Source organism: Orcinus orca, chromosome 19 (genome assembly GCF_937001465.1).
Source record: "Orcinus orca chromosome 19, mOrcOrc1.1, whole genome shotgun sequence".
Lineage (NCBI taxonomy): Eukaryota > Metazoa > Chordata > Mammalia > Artiodactyla > Delphinidae > Orcinus > Orcinus orca.
In genome coordinates, this window is record NC_064577.1 from 14690321 (window position 1) to 14703799 (window position 13479).

General features: G+C 43.5%; 1 protein-coding gene across 1 annotated transcript in view; it reads left to right on the forward strand.

Annotated features, from left to right (window-relative positions):
• The window catches only part of ADPRM (ADP-ribose/CDP-alcohol diphosphatase, manganese dependent), a 379713-nt gene that overhangs the window by 317434 nt on the left and 48800 nt on the right, over window positions 1-13479 (forward strand). The window contains exon 9 of the transcript XR_007473556.1: window positions 763-990. The gene's annotated coding sequence lies outside the window, so the exon portion shown is untranslated. The remainder of the gene's footprint in view (window positions 1-762; window positions 991-13479) is intronic.

The window sequence follows — 13479 nt, forward strand, 5'->3', positions numbered from 1 at the left end:
TCATGATCCACATTCACCTTCTTTTCACAACATATTTTTGAGAGTTTTACATTCTGTCAACTATTTCATACTTTTATTCATGTAACAAACCGTGTTCCATATATTGTACTAGATAATAAGCTTAGAGAAAGGGACACAATTCTTGCCCCCCAGGCACTTGAAGGTGACTAGGAAAGCGATGGTACTCCAGGGAAGTGGCATAGCAGAGGTCTGCCTGTGTTATGGGGGAGAAACTAGGAGAGGCATGAAACCTGGACTGGCTTCTCAGGGAAGACTTCCTGGTGGAGGGGGCACTTGAGCTGAATCTTAGAGCATGTAGTCCAAGAGTGGGGAGAAATCTTTCTAGCAGAGGGAGCAGCATACGTAAGGACAAGGAAGTAAAATGCCTTGGGTTGTGATAACTACAAACAGCTCAGTGTTGCACGAACATGGTGGCTAGTGAGAAAGGAGAAGGTCAGGGGGGTGCAACGAGAGATCCACTCACTAGGTCATAGATGGCTTTGAATGTCCCTCTCAAGAAGAATGCTACTGAAGAATCCTAAGTAGGATGCAGATGGGACTGGGGGAGGGTAGCAACGAGGATGGAAGGTGGCAGGCCTTTTATGAGGACATTTATAATGAAGGTGATTAAAATAAAGAGAAAGTGATGAACAGGAGAAATCAGTATAGTCAGCAGACCTCAAGCCTGTGACCTTGAAGTGACAGCAAGGAAGTTACCTCTCCACATGCTACTCCAAACTCTCTGGTCCAATTTTTCTCCAGCTCCAGACAAAGCTCCACTGGAAACGGGATATGACTTTCCAGTTGATACCATGAAGAAATATCAGCTCACTGGTCACAATCCAGTGACCAGTCCAGTCCCCTGGTCACAGTCCAGTGGTTTGAACGAGCTGTCTTTTGAGGAGTAGGAGATTCGGGCAGAAGATGGGAGAAGACGGAAGTCACTTCAAGCCCAGTTTAATGAGTCCAAAGAGGTGATAGAGAAACCAGGTAAGCCCCTTTCCGCTGCCTCAAATTCTCACACATCCCTCGGGAAGTCTTTCATTGTTTAAACAGAGATAATTTAATAAGGTATGGCAATGTTAGGAGTTACAAGCAAAAACATGGTTTCTTAGTTCAGCTCTGGGTTTTGCAGGGTAGAGTGACGTGGCTATGTAAGTGATGTGGTTATGAATAGATGAGAGAGGAAGTCTTTAATTTGGTAATCCTAATACACGTACATAACACCTTCTGTTACTGTCCTACAGCCCTTCGGTATTTTGTTCTATCTTTTTCATTCTTTTTCCTCTTTGAACGTCCGTTTTTGAAGTTTCTATTGATGCCTTCAAGCTCATTGATTCTTTCCTCGGCCGAGTCCAGTTTATTGATGAGTCCATCAAAGGCGTTCTTCATTCCTGTCATGGTGTTTTGATCTCTAGCCTTCCCTTTTGATTCTTTCTTGGAGTTTCCATCTCACTGCTTCCATTCCCAATCTGCCAATCTGTTCTTGCATGTTGTCTACTTTTTCCATTAGAGCCCTTGGAATACGAATCATAGTCATTTTAAATTCCCAGTCTGCTAATTCCAACATCTCTGCCACATTTGAGTTTGGTTCTGATGTTTGCCCTGTCTCTTCAACCCGTGTCATTTTTTGTTTTGTTCCATTTAAGTCTCTTAGTATGCTTTGTCATTTTTTTGTTGCAAGTTTGACGTGATAAACTAGGTAAAAGGAACCCAGTACTGGTTCCTGCAGAGTTTTCTTCTCCTGATCTTCAGCTCCAGTAAGGTGTGATTCTTTGTCTACCTGTCTGTCTCTTCCATTTGGTGGGGGGGTAGCAGTTTGCCCTAGGATGTCAGTTTTCTGATTGATCTAAGAAGAGTTGTTGATTTTCAGTTTGTTCATATTTTCTCCTGTTGTGTGGGTGGAAGAATTGAAGTCCAAGTTCCTTATATGTTGGCCTGGAAACCCAAAGAAGTCCTTAATTTGGAATTTTATTCATCAGGAGTTGATAAAGAATACTAAGGAAGCAGGTTTTAGAATTTTAGAAGGAGAGGTTTTCGGCATGACAGGAAAGAACGAGGCTTTTGCCTTCAAAGCAGGATGCTTAACTGTATCCAGTCTTTTTCTCAGAAACACAAAGAACTTTGGAGGACTCTCCCTCCCATTTTGCAGATAAGCACACAGAGGTTCAGAGAGGTAAAGTGATTTTCTCAAGATCACACAGCCAATGACAGATCTGGGGCTTGAGTCCAGGTCTCCTGATAATAATTTCAGTGTTTTTTCCGGGACCCGTAGGTCTCCCTGGTCTATGCTCCTGGGGGTCCTTCAACCTTCATCCACAGAGATGATGGTCACGACAACAAGGAATCTGGAGGAGGGGGGTGTGTAGCCTCGTAGAAGGGTAGGCGAGGAGGAAATACTCGGATGATTCAGATCCGGAAAGAAACATCCTGAGTGTAGCAAGAGGTGTTTTGAAAAGGAGAGGGACTCGGTGGCTATGGGAATGTGAGAGTCACCTTCCCTCTTGTTCCGTGGAGCTCGGCACCCCTCCCAAACCTGACAATTGTCTGCACACTGGTGCCCTCTAGTGGTCTGAAGAAAGATCATTTCCCCCAAATTTGACTACATTGGAAACTTGAAGCTTGAGCCCCGGCAGGGAAAGAAAAATGTCCCTCCTCCGTCCCTCACTTTGGTTCAGAGATTTGTCTAAGCAGGTGTTTACTCTTTTACCCTTTAACTTTTTTTGTTAAACAATCCAAAGACATTTAAAAACATGTGTGAAGGAGAACATTACCCCATCTGGAGAACCATATGCACCCAAGTGTGAGGATGGGGGGAAGGAAGCCATAGGAATACACACAAACACAGCCAGGATGTGCACACACAAACACACATTCCTGGCGTGGGTGAAGGCGTTGTGGATCCTAAAAGTTATAAAATTTGGGAATATCCCCTTGAAAATAAAAAGAATATAAAAGTACAAATTCAAAACTAAGCCCAGAGCTTTGGAAGAGTCCATCAGCTTTATGGTGAATAATTCCTGCACATCCCCATCTGTCCGAGCACACACAGAGAAGAAATGAAGGTAGAAAGCAGAGCTATTTTGAATTTTCACTATTGTCCCCCAAATCCTGTATATGCTAAGAATGGTCCACCTCAGTGAAGTCACCTTGGAAGGCAGTACAATTATTCTTACCATGTTACCATTGTTCCAAAGGTGTCTGGAATTGTTCCTTTTAATTCAGATACTGCCTTCAGATACTGTGGCGTATTCCTTGGGATGTCGTTAATGATGACTTTTATCATTTAAGTGCAGAGTCTGTGTGTGTGTGTGTGTGTGTGTGTGTGTGTGTGTAATAGCCAAATCCACACCGATAAGTACTAAGAGGGGTACTCTAGCTGGCCGATGCTGGTTTTGGTCAAGAGTAAAGGGTCTTTTTAAAAGCTATGAAACTCTCTGCCCTTTCATTGCTTCTATACTATCCTGTGAAGACATCTCCCTGAAAAGGAGCTGCAAAATGATTTTAGCGATGAAACAATCATTGGACTAGGTGTCTGTATGGGGTGGCCATGAGGCTGCCTCCCAGGCTTCCACCTATAGGAAGGTCAATTGACAGGGGCCCAGCTGCAGAGCCGGGGAAGCCACCTGTGCACACGAAGACCAGGGCTCCTGCCAGCTCAGACCCGCATGCAGCCGGGGCACAAAGGCAGACCCCTTACTGGCGCGGACTCCTGGGGTGGCCAACCTCAGCACAGAAACATCCCCAGACTTTGCTGATCCTTTTGCAGATGACATGGCAGCCTAGGACATTTCCGTCAAACCTTCTCTCTTTCTGTCCTTCACTCAAGGTCAGACTTCTGTGTCACAGTCTGATGGCTCTTCCAGCTTGTCTGGTCTGCTCCCTGTTTTTTTCCCTGGCAGGCATTTTTCCTAAAAACCCTTGCACAGTTAATCCTGTCTTGGTTTCTGCTCCTTGGAGGACCAGACCAGCTTTCGGCAGCGACGACTTTGAAGAGCAGTACCGTCTGAGTTTTTTCTAATGTCTACGTAACTGTAAGAAAGAATCTGGCCCCATTCTTTTTAAACGTCTTTAATTGAAGTATAGTTGATGTACAATATTTCGTTAGTTGCAGGCATACAGCAAAGTGATTCCGTTTTTGGTTTGTTTTTTTTTTGGCCGCGCGGTGCATCTTGTGGGATCCTAGTTCCATGACCAGGTATTAAAGCTGGGCCCCCAGCATTGGAAGCTCAGAGTCTTAACCACTGGACCACCAGGGAATTCCCCCAAAGTGATTCATATATATATGTGTGTGTGTGTATATATATATATATATATATTATTTTTCAGATTATTTTCTATTACAGTTTATTACAATATATTGAATATAGTTCCCTGTGCTATATAGTAGGTCCTTGTTGTTTATCTATTTTATATATAGTAGTGTGTATGAGTTAATCCCAAACTCCTAATTTATCCCTCCCCCCTTTTCTCGTTGGTAACCATAAGATTATTTTCTATGTCTGTGAGTCTGTTTCTGTTTTGTAGATAAGTTCATTTGTATCATATTTTAGATTCCACACATAAGCGATATCATATGTTATTTGTCTTTCTCTGTCTGACTTACTTCACTTATTAGTATGATAATCTCTAGGTCCACCCATGTTGCTGCAAATGGCAGTATTTCATTCTTTTTTTATGGCTGAGTAGTACTTCATTGTGGATATATACCACATCTTCTTTATCCATTCATCTGTCGATGGACAGTTAGGTCACTTCCATGTCTTGGCTATTGTAAATAGTGCTTCCATGAACATTGGGATGCATGTATCTTTTCGAATTAGAGTTTTGTCTGGATATATGCCCAGGTGTGGGATTGCTGAATCATATGGCAACTCTGTTTTTAGTTTTTTGAGGAACCTCCATACTGTTCTCCTTAGTGGCTGCACCAATTTACATTCCCACCAACAGTGGAGGAGGGTTCCCTTTTCTCCACACCCTCTCCAGCATTTATTATTCATAGACTTTTTGATGATGGCCATTCTGACCAGAGTGAAGTGATACCTCACTGTGGTTTTGATTTCATTTCTCTAATAATTAGTGATGTTGAGCATCTTTTCACGTGCTTGTGGGCCCCGTTTTTTATGTTCAACAACTGACAATTTGTAAACTCCACCCCTCCCTCTACCCCTTGTACCCCACATCTGGGGAAACTGATAAGAAAGCCTCCTTGGCGCCAGCAGGAGAGTGAAACCCAGCTAGCCCCAGCCCCTGCCTGAGAACTCTCACCCTGGCCCCATTCCTTAACTGCCCTAAAAACCCAGGCCTGGCGCCCTTCCTCCATCTCTGAAGTTATTTGGGGTCTACTTAAGCGTACCGCTCTGCTCTCCCCCAGAGACCTCAAACCCCTAAGTAATAAAACTTTTCATACCTTCTTGGTGAATGTGTGGCATCATCAGTTCTGACATCCGAACCAAATTGTGGGAGGGGATACGCGTATCTCTGAAGGGTGGTCATAACAGTAACACGGTGTTGTCAGTTGCCACCTATTGCAATTGGCTACTCAGGTCCATGGCTGAAAACAGCTGTTACGAGGTACCCCACCTTCTCACTTGCTAGGACCACCGGCTCTGTGTTCAGCCCCATTCCTTCAGGGCGTGTAGAAGGATGCCATTCAGTAAAGAGAGTACCACCCACCCACTCCTCACACACAACGGCAACAGGAAAGGAGGCGACAGGGAGAGGAGGTGGCATTTTGAAGGAGTGTCAGTTCGTGAAAATGGGCTCTAGCCTGTTCTCCACAACGCTAAGAGGGAGAACAACTAGGAGAATCCAGGGGGTTCAGGAAAGTGCCTGAGCCTTCTTTCCCTCCACTAAGTTGGGGACTGGAGATCATCTTGGTCAAAAGGGGACAAGAAGATGCCTCCTGCCAGCGCTACAGAGGGCAGAAGGGTATATGCCAGTAGGGAACCAGTGACCCTCCTCATTTCACGTGGCAAACCTGTGTGTTTCCTGACCAGGCGTGAAGGATAGAGCTCCAGACAGCTTGAAACCTGGTATGGCGGCCCCATAGACAAGATGGGATGGCTAGACAGTCTGGAGTGGCTACTGGGAGGAAGATGAGGGACACATCACAACTAGGAGTTGAACCCAGGGAAACGTGCAGGGGGCAGGGCTGCCTAGGGCTCCCTGAAACACCAACAGGTACCCTCCCTCAAGTAACCAACATTCCTTTGGAAACTTGACATTCAGGCAGAACCAATGGCTTCTGGCTACTGAGTGTTAGAGAGGAAACAGCAGCCAACAGAAAGAAGCAAGCTTCCCACTGGACAGCCAGGAAGGAGATGCTCCAACCCTCTCCCTCCCCAGGGCCCCAACAGCAGCTTGGTGTGTACCACCCTCCCTGTTCTGAGCTGCTGTTGTTGACTTTGGCCCCTGTAGTTGGGGGAAGAGCTGGGGGATGGTGGAAGAGGACTTTGGAATGACCGTGAAATTAACAATTTCAAAAACAACACAGAGTCTGAGAAAGGAAACCAGACTGACAGAATAACCCAAAGGGACCAAAAAGTTATGGAATTCAACTATGATGCCATGAAGGGAATCTGCTATCAAGTGGGGTGGGGGGGGGGAAAGGAGTTAACCCAAGTAGCAGCAGAAACTGAAAAAACAAATGGATTTTTGTGATTCTATTCCAGTGAGTTAATATCCTTCTCTAAATCAGCAGCATGTAATTTTTAAAAATACAAAATCAATCTTTAAAGGAAATAATTAAACATCACCTATAATCTGGTGCCTGCTAGGTATACACCCACAGTTCATTGCTTTCACATTTCTAAACAATGTTCATTTAAACAATAGGTTATGTGCATTATTTCCAACCTCTGTGCTTACGATGTTCTTTCCACCTTGAATATCAGACCTCATGCTCCAGCTCTCATCTCTCAGTGTAAAATCTTATGTTACTAGAAAAACAAAACCATCCTTTTTCTCTCCATTCAGAGTCTGGGGAAGAGAATGCTCTTGGCTGGCTAGGAATTTAATCTCACCTTGTAATTAAGAACTAATTACAAAGCCCCTGTTAGGTCTTAGTGTAGTCATGAGGGCAGTTCTTAAGAGGCATAAAGCTGGAAAATGGGCCCACTTCTTATTTCCAGCAGGCTCTAGGGGGTCCTAGTTTGAAGGGGTGGGCGCGCTTACACTGTTCAAAAGTAAATGATACGAGGTGTTCATTACACGTAGAGAGGCAGCTTTGAAAGCATTGGGGATGTAAGAAAAATACTTCTCTTCCACCTTCTGGGTTTAGAGTGTAATATCTCTGATAATTAATATTTATCCTTGGGAAAGGCAGATGTGCCCATGGTGGAGGCCGAATTGGAAAGAAACCCCACGGCTTTCCAATGAGTTATCAATAGAACAAAGAGGATGGTCAGCAACTCACTACGTACAGAGGCCGCTAGGGGAAGAGGAGTGGCCCCTGGTGGTCCCACGGTTACGGCTTCTTGCTCCCAGTGAAGGGGAGCCGGGTTCAATCCCTGGTCAGTGGACTAGATCCCACATGCATGCCGCAACTAAAAAGGTCCTGCGTGCCGCAGCTAAGACCCGGTGCAGCCAAATAAATAAAATAAAATAAATATATTTTTAAAAATACTCATAGGAGGGAGAGTAGAAGAGGATCCACAACGAGGAACAGACCCCCAAACGGGAGAGCATGGCTAGGAGCTGGGGGAGCACAGGAGGGCGTTCCCTGTGTGGGTTTCATTTGGTGAGCGTTTTTCCCTTGTACTAGGGTGAAAGGCATATTAAGGTTTTAAATATCTGTGCTCCTCTGTTATGTAAATGTCCTTTGGGTACTGCAATCCTACGTAACAGTTGATGTATATATACACACATACACATATATATGAAAGTAGTATATACACATATATGCTTATATATGTGTAAAATAGTGGTGTTACGAAGAACAAAGAAACAGGCTAATGGAGAGAAGCAGGGCCTGCCCAGTCCCCCTTGTGAGCGTGGCCAGGCCCAGGGAGAAGTGTCCTAGCTGGGAGATGCTTTCCAGCAGCATGTTCTAGGAGCAGCGGCAGGGCTGGGATCCGTGGGCAGGAGAGGAGGCTGGCGAGGCCTGCAGCCGAAGCCCCCCCCCCTCCCCTGCGTGTACGAGACGAAGGTGCCCTTTCAAAGTGGGAAAAGGCTGGCATGCTGGTTACTCTAGTCACTTCCCAAGGCCGTCTTTCAAATGCCGCATCCTTTACTGAGGCCTCCCTGAGCTCATCCAAGCTAGAAAGAACCCCTCACGCCTCCGAAAGCTGAGAGCCCTTGATTTGGTGGCTCTTACCAGTATCTGCTTTCAGTGAGAGTCCTTTACAAAGTAAGTCCTTGCCCAGATACCTTCGTTCACCTTCATGTTCCCTGGTGCCCGCCCCCCTCCCTCACTGTTCTCCATCCGGCTTCTGGTTGGGCTGAGCTGTAAGCCCAGCTTGTTCTCTGGCTTGTTCTCTGGCTTCTGTTGGCCCATGGGGGGCCCTTAGCGTAGGTGGGAGGGAGGTGGGGGTAATTGGTCCCCTAGTTCTTTCCCTTGGAGGTCACCTCAAGGTTAACTCTCTCAACTGAAGCTCGCTCCCTTCAAGGTGGCTGCACCAGAAGACTCCATCCCCTTCCAGGTTCCAGTATCCACTCCACACCTTAGCTCTGTAGGTCCCACGGAGGATAACACCTTGGTGGCTACTAGCCCAGGCCACCACACTCTCCCTTATGCTCTCCCTATATTCGTTCCTTTGTAACTAGTTCTTCAACTTATCTTAATCTGTGCGTACCAAGTGTTTCCAGTTGAGACCCTGCCTGATACACTCCCTTACTAAATACATGGGGGGCGTACCAATAGATGTTTACATTATGCTTATTTCTGAACCAAGGCTAAAACAGAGTCTTGAATATTATAGGTGCCCGGTAAACTTTTGTTCAGTACTATGTGTCTAGAACGGAGTTTCTCAACCTTGGCACTATGGACACTTTAGGACAAATAGCTCTTTGTCGTGGGCAGGGGTCAGGGGGCTGCCCCGTGCACTGTAGGATATTTAGCAACATCCCTGGCCTCTGTATACTAGATGCCAGGAGCACCCTAACCCCATTTTTGGTAGCCAGAAATGTCTGCGGACAGTGCTAAATGCCCCTCCCACACGCACCAGGGAGCAGAATTGCCCCCTGTTGAGATTCACTGCCCTAGATGTTCGCTCCTTTTGTCATTTCAGCATTCATGTTACAAAAACCAATGTCATTACTTCATAGCAACAGTTCATAAAGTACATGTATGTGTATACACACATACATGAATGAGTGCACACATTGGGACCCACAAACACAAAACACTTCAAAGTCACATAATCTGACATGTATAAACATACTTGCACACGTGAAAATGTATTTGGAAGGAAATCTCAAAGTTAGGATATCAAAGACATTTTTTCTTATTTTTAAAAACAAAATCTTTACTATCAAGTGGAAAACAAATCACCCACAATGTGGAGAAAACATTAAATGAGATTCTTTGAACTTTACAGATTCATGAGCTTAGATCTTCAAAAGATCACAGGCGTAAGCATGAACGTGGTGTGCTAAACGGTACATGAAATAGAAAATGATAAAGAGGAACAAGGTGCTTCCAGGTACAATACTGAGAGCATGCGGGTCTCATGATCTTCCTCCCTCCCCGCCCACACCTAGATATTCGTTGCAAGGACCGTGGCTTGCAAGAGAAGTGTGTTAGGGCCCTCAAAACCCTTAAAGCTACTGTGTTGGTCTCCGTGTATGATCTCAGGTTCCCCCGACCTTCTTTCTGTTATAACCACTTGCTTCCTTTCGAGTTCTTTCTCTTTCCCACCAGTGGATACTGTGTCAGTATCTTCATGTTGCACAAATCCAGGGGACACTATTCTCTTTATTTGGGAGCTTTCCTATGCTAGCACACTCTCTCTTATTAATAACAACAACAATAATAGTACAGTGTCTCCTCCTCCCCCTGTTAGAGGGGTTGAGGATAGTGTAGGGCTGTCTGGAGAAGTATTTCAAAGTCCTGGGTGTGTCCTGGATGATGGAGGAAACTTTCCCAGAGTTTTGGTGCATGGAACTGAGCCACAATCCCTGGAAACTGTGTCCTAAGACTCAACGAGGCAGTTTAAAATAAGGTCGCCGATTCAAACAGAGCTGGACAGAGAGGGAGAGTCAATGTATGAAGCCATTGAGATCAGCCATGATGGGAGCCAACAAAAGAAAGGTCTGGAGTCCGTAAGAAGAAGCCTAAGATCATTCGTGAGCCCCGGGAAGTTCTAGAGGCAAGTGCAAGCCTCTGTGGTGGCTTTCTGTGTTGATCCCCAAGTAGCTGATAAGAATGTGCTGGATTTAAAGGGATAATAATGTAAAATCAACCATGATAACAGCAAGCAACTTAACTGAATTTCCACCAATCAGATGCACCCAAGTGACACTTTGATTTGAAACAAAGTTAAGAGGAAAGTGTGGGTCATACATTTTACAGAGAAAAACAAAGGTAAACAGCTTTCGAAACACGGCAGAGGTAATTTCTTCTGCTCTGTTTCTCACCCATAATTGTTCCTGAACTTAACCTGAAGCCTGTTCTATCAGCCTTTCCAAAGATTTTCTAAGTTACTAAATACCATTTAATAAATTCCTCCCTACTTAAAGTAGCTAGAGAAGATGGTATGGTCTACAACTACAAGTGTAGCAATCCTTGGATTTTAATTCAAGCTGTGTGTGTGTGTGTGTGTGTGTGTGTGTGTGTGTGTGTGTGTGTCCTAAAATACCACATTAGACAATAACATGAATTTGGAAAAAACACAATTGGTGTTTGGGTTGTCTCATCCTCTGGCCAACCCCATTTGGAGAGGGATGGCTAACTTTATTACCTTTTATTGGAGGAAGGATACAGTAATAGGTGAAAGCCTTAATCATTTGGGACTTTCTTATTTCAGTGCACAGTCAGTATTGTACAGTATATGACAATACAGTATAGTGGCAATATAGATTGAAAAAAATACTGATTTCCATTAACCTACATTTTATGCCATTGAATTTTTGGTCCATATATATATATATATATATATATATATATATATATTTTTTTTTTTTTTTTTTTTTCCTTTTGGCCATACCACGTGGCTTGTGGGATCTTAGTTCCCTGACCAAGTACTGTACCTGGGCCACTGCAATGAAAGTGCTGAGCCCTAACCACTGGACCACCAGGGAATTACCTAGTCCCCTCTTATTGAATGATTCCCTTTATATTAAATATCCAGAAGAGGCAAATCCACGCAGACAGAAAGCAGCTCAGTGGTTACTAGGGCCTGGGAGGAGAGGGGACTGGTAAGAGATTGTTTAATAAGTGCAGAGCTTGCTTTTGGGGTGATGAAAACTTTCTGGAACTACATGATGATGAAGGTTGTGCAACACTGTGAATGTACTAAATGTCACTAAAGGTAAATTTTATATTATGTGTATTTTACCACAAAACCCCAGAAAACTAGTGGGATGCATACATTTCAAGAAATTTGAGAAAAGAATAGGTTAAAAGCATATATGACATTTGCAGATTACATGATACGATACATAGAGAATCCTAAAGATGCTACCAGAAAACCACTAGAGCTAATCAATGAAGTTGGTAAAGTAGCAGGATACAAAATTAATGCACAGAAATCTCTCACATTCCTATACACTAATGATGAAAAATCTGAAAGAGAAATTAAGGAAATACTCTCATTTACCATTGCAACAAAAAGAATAAAATACCTAGGAGTAAACCACCTAAGGAGACAAAAGACCTGTATGCAGAAAACTATAAGACACTGATGAAAGAAATTAAAGGTGATACAAACAGATGGAGAGATATACCATGTTCTTGGATTGCAAGAATGCACATTGTGAAAATGACTATACTACCCAAAGCAATCTACAGATTCAGTGCAATCCCTATCAAACTACCAATGGCATTTTTCACAGAACTAGAACAAAAAATTTCACAATTTGTATGGAAACACAGAAGACCCCAAATAGCCAAAGAAATCTTGAGAAAGAAAAACGGAGCTGGAGGAATCAGGCTCCTTGACTTCAGACTATACTACAAAGCTACAGTAATCCAGACAGTATGGTACTGGCACAAAACCAAAAATACTGATCAATGGAACAGGATAGAAAGCCCAGAGATAAAACCATGCACATAAGGTCACCTTATCTTTGATAAAGGAGGCAAGAATATACAGTGGAGAAAAGCTAGCCCTTCAGTAAGTGGAGCTGGGAAAACTGGACAGCTACATGTAAAAGATTGAAATTAGAATACTTTTTTATTTACAAAAATAAACTCAAAATGGATGAAATACCTAAATGTAAGGCCAGACACTATAACACTCTTAGAGAAAAACATAGGCAGAATACTCTATGACATACATCACAGCAAGATCCTTTTTGATCCACCTCCTAGAGAAAGGGAAATAAAAACAAAAATAAACAAATGGCACCTAATTAAACTTAAAAGCTTTTGTACAGCAAAGGAAACCATAAACAAGACGAAAACGATAAACATCCCTCAGAATGGGAGCAAATATTTGCAAATGAAGCAACTGACAAAGGATTAATTTCCAAAATCTACAAGCAGCTCATGCAACTCAATATCAAAAAAACAACCTAATCCAAAAATGGGCAGAAGACCTAAATAGACATTTCTCCAAAGAAGATGTACAGATTGCCAACAAACACGTGAAAGAATGCTCAATATCACTAATAATTAGAGAAGTGCAAATCAAAACCACCATGAGGTATCACCTCACACTGGTCAGAATGGCCATCATCAAAAAAATCTACAAACAATAAATGCTGGAGAGACTGTGGAGAAAAGGGAACCCTCTTGCACTGTTGGTGGGAATGTAAATTGATACAGCCACTATGGAGAACAGTATGGAGGTTCCTTAAAAAACTAAACTAGAACTACCATATGACCCAGCAATCCCACTACTGGGCATATACCCTGAGAAAACCATAATTCAAAAAGAGTCATGTACCACAGTGTTCACTGCAGCACTATTTACAATAGCCAGGACATGGAAGCAACCTAAGTGTCCATCAACAGATGAATGGATAAAGAAGATGTGGCACATATACACAATGGACTATTACTCAGCCATAAAAAGAAACGAAATTGAGTTATTTGTAGTGAGGTGGATGGACCTAGAGTCTGTCATACAGAGTGAAGTAAGTCAGAAAGAGAAAAACAGATACCATGTGCTAACACATATATATGGAATCTAAAAAAAAAAAAAAAGGTTCTGAAGAACCTAGGGGCAGGACAGGAATAAAGACGCAGACATAGAGAATGGACTTGAGGACACAGGGAGGGGGAAGGGGAAGCTGGGACGAAGTGAGAGAATGGCATGGACATATATACACTACCAAATGTGAAATAGATAGCTAGTGGGAAGCAGCCGCATAGCA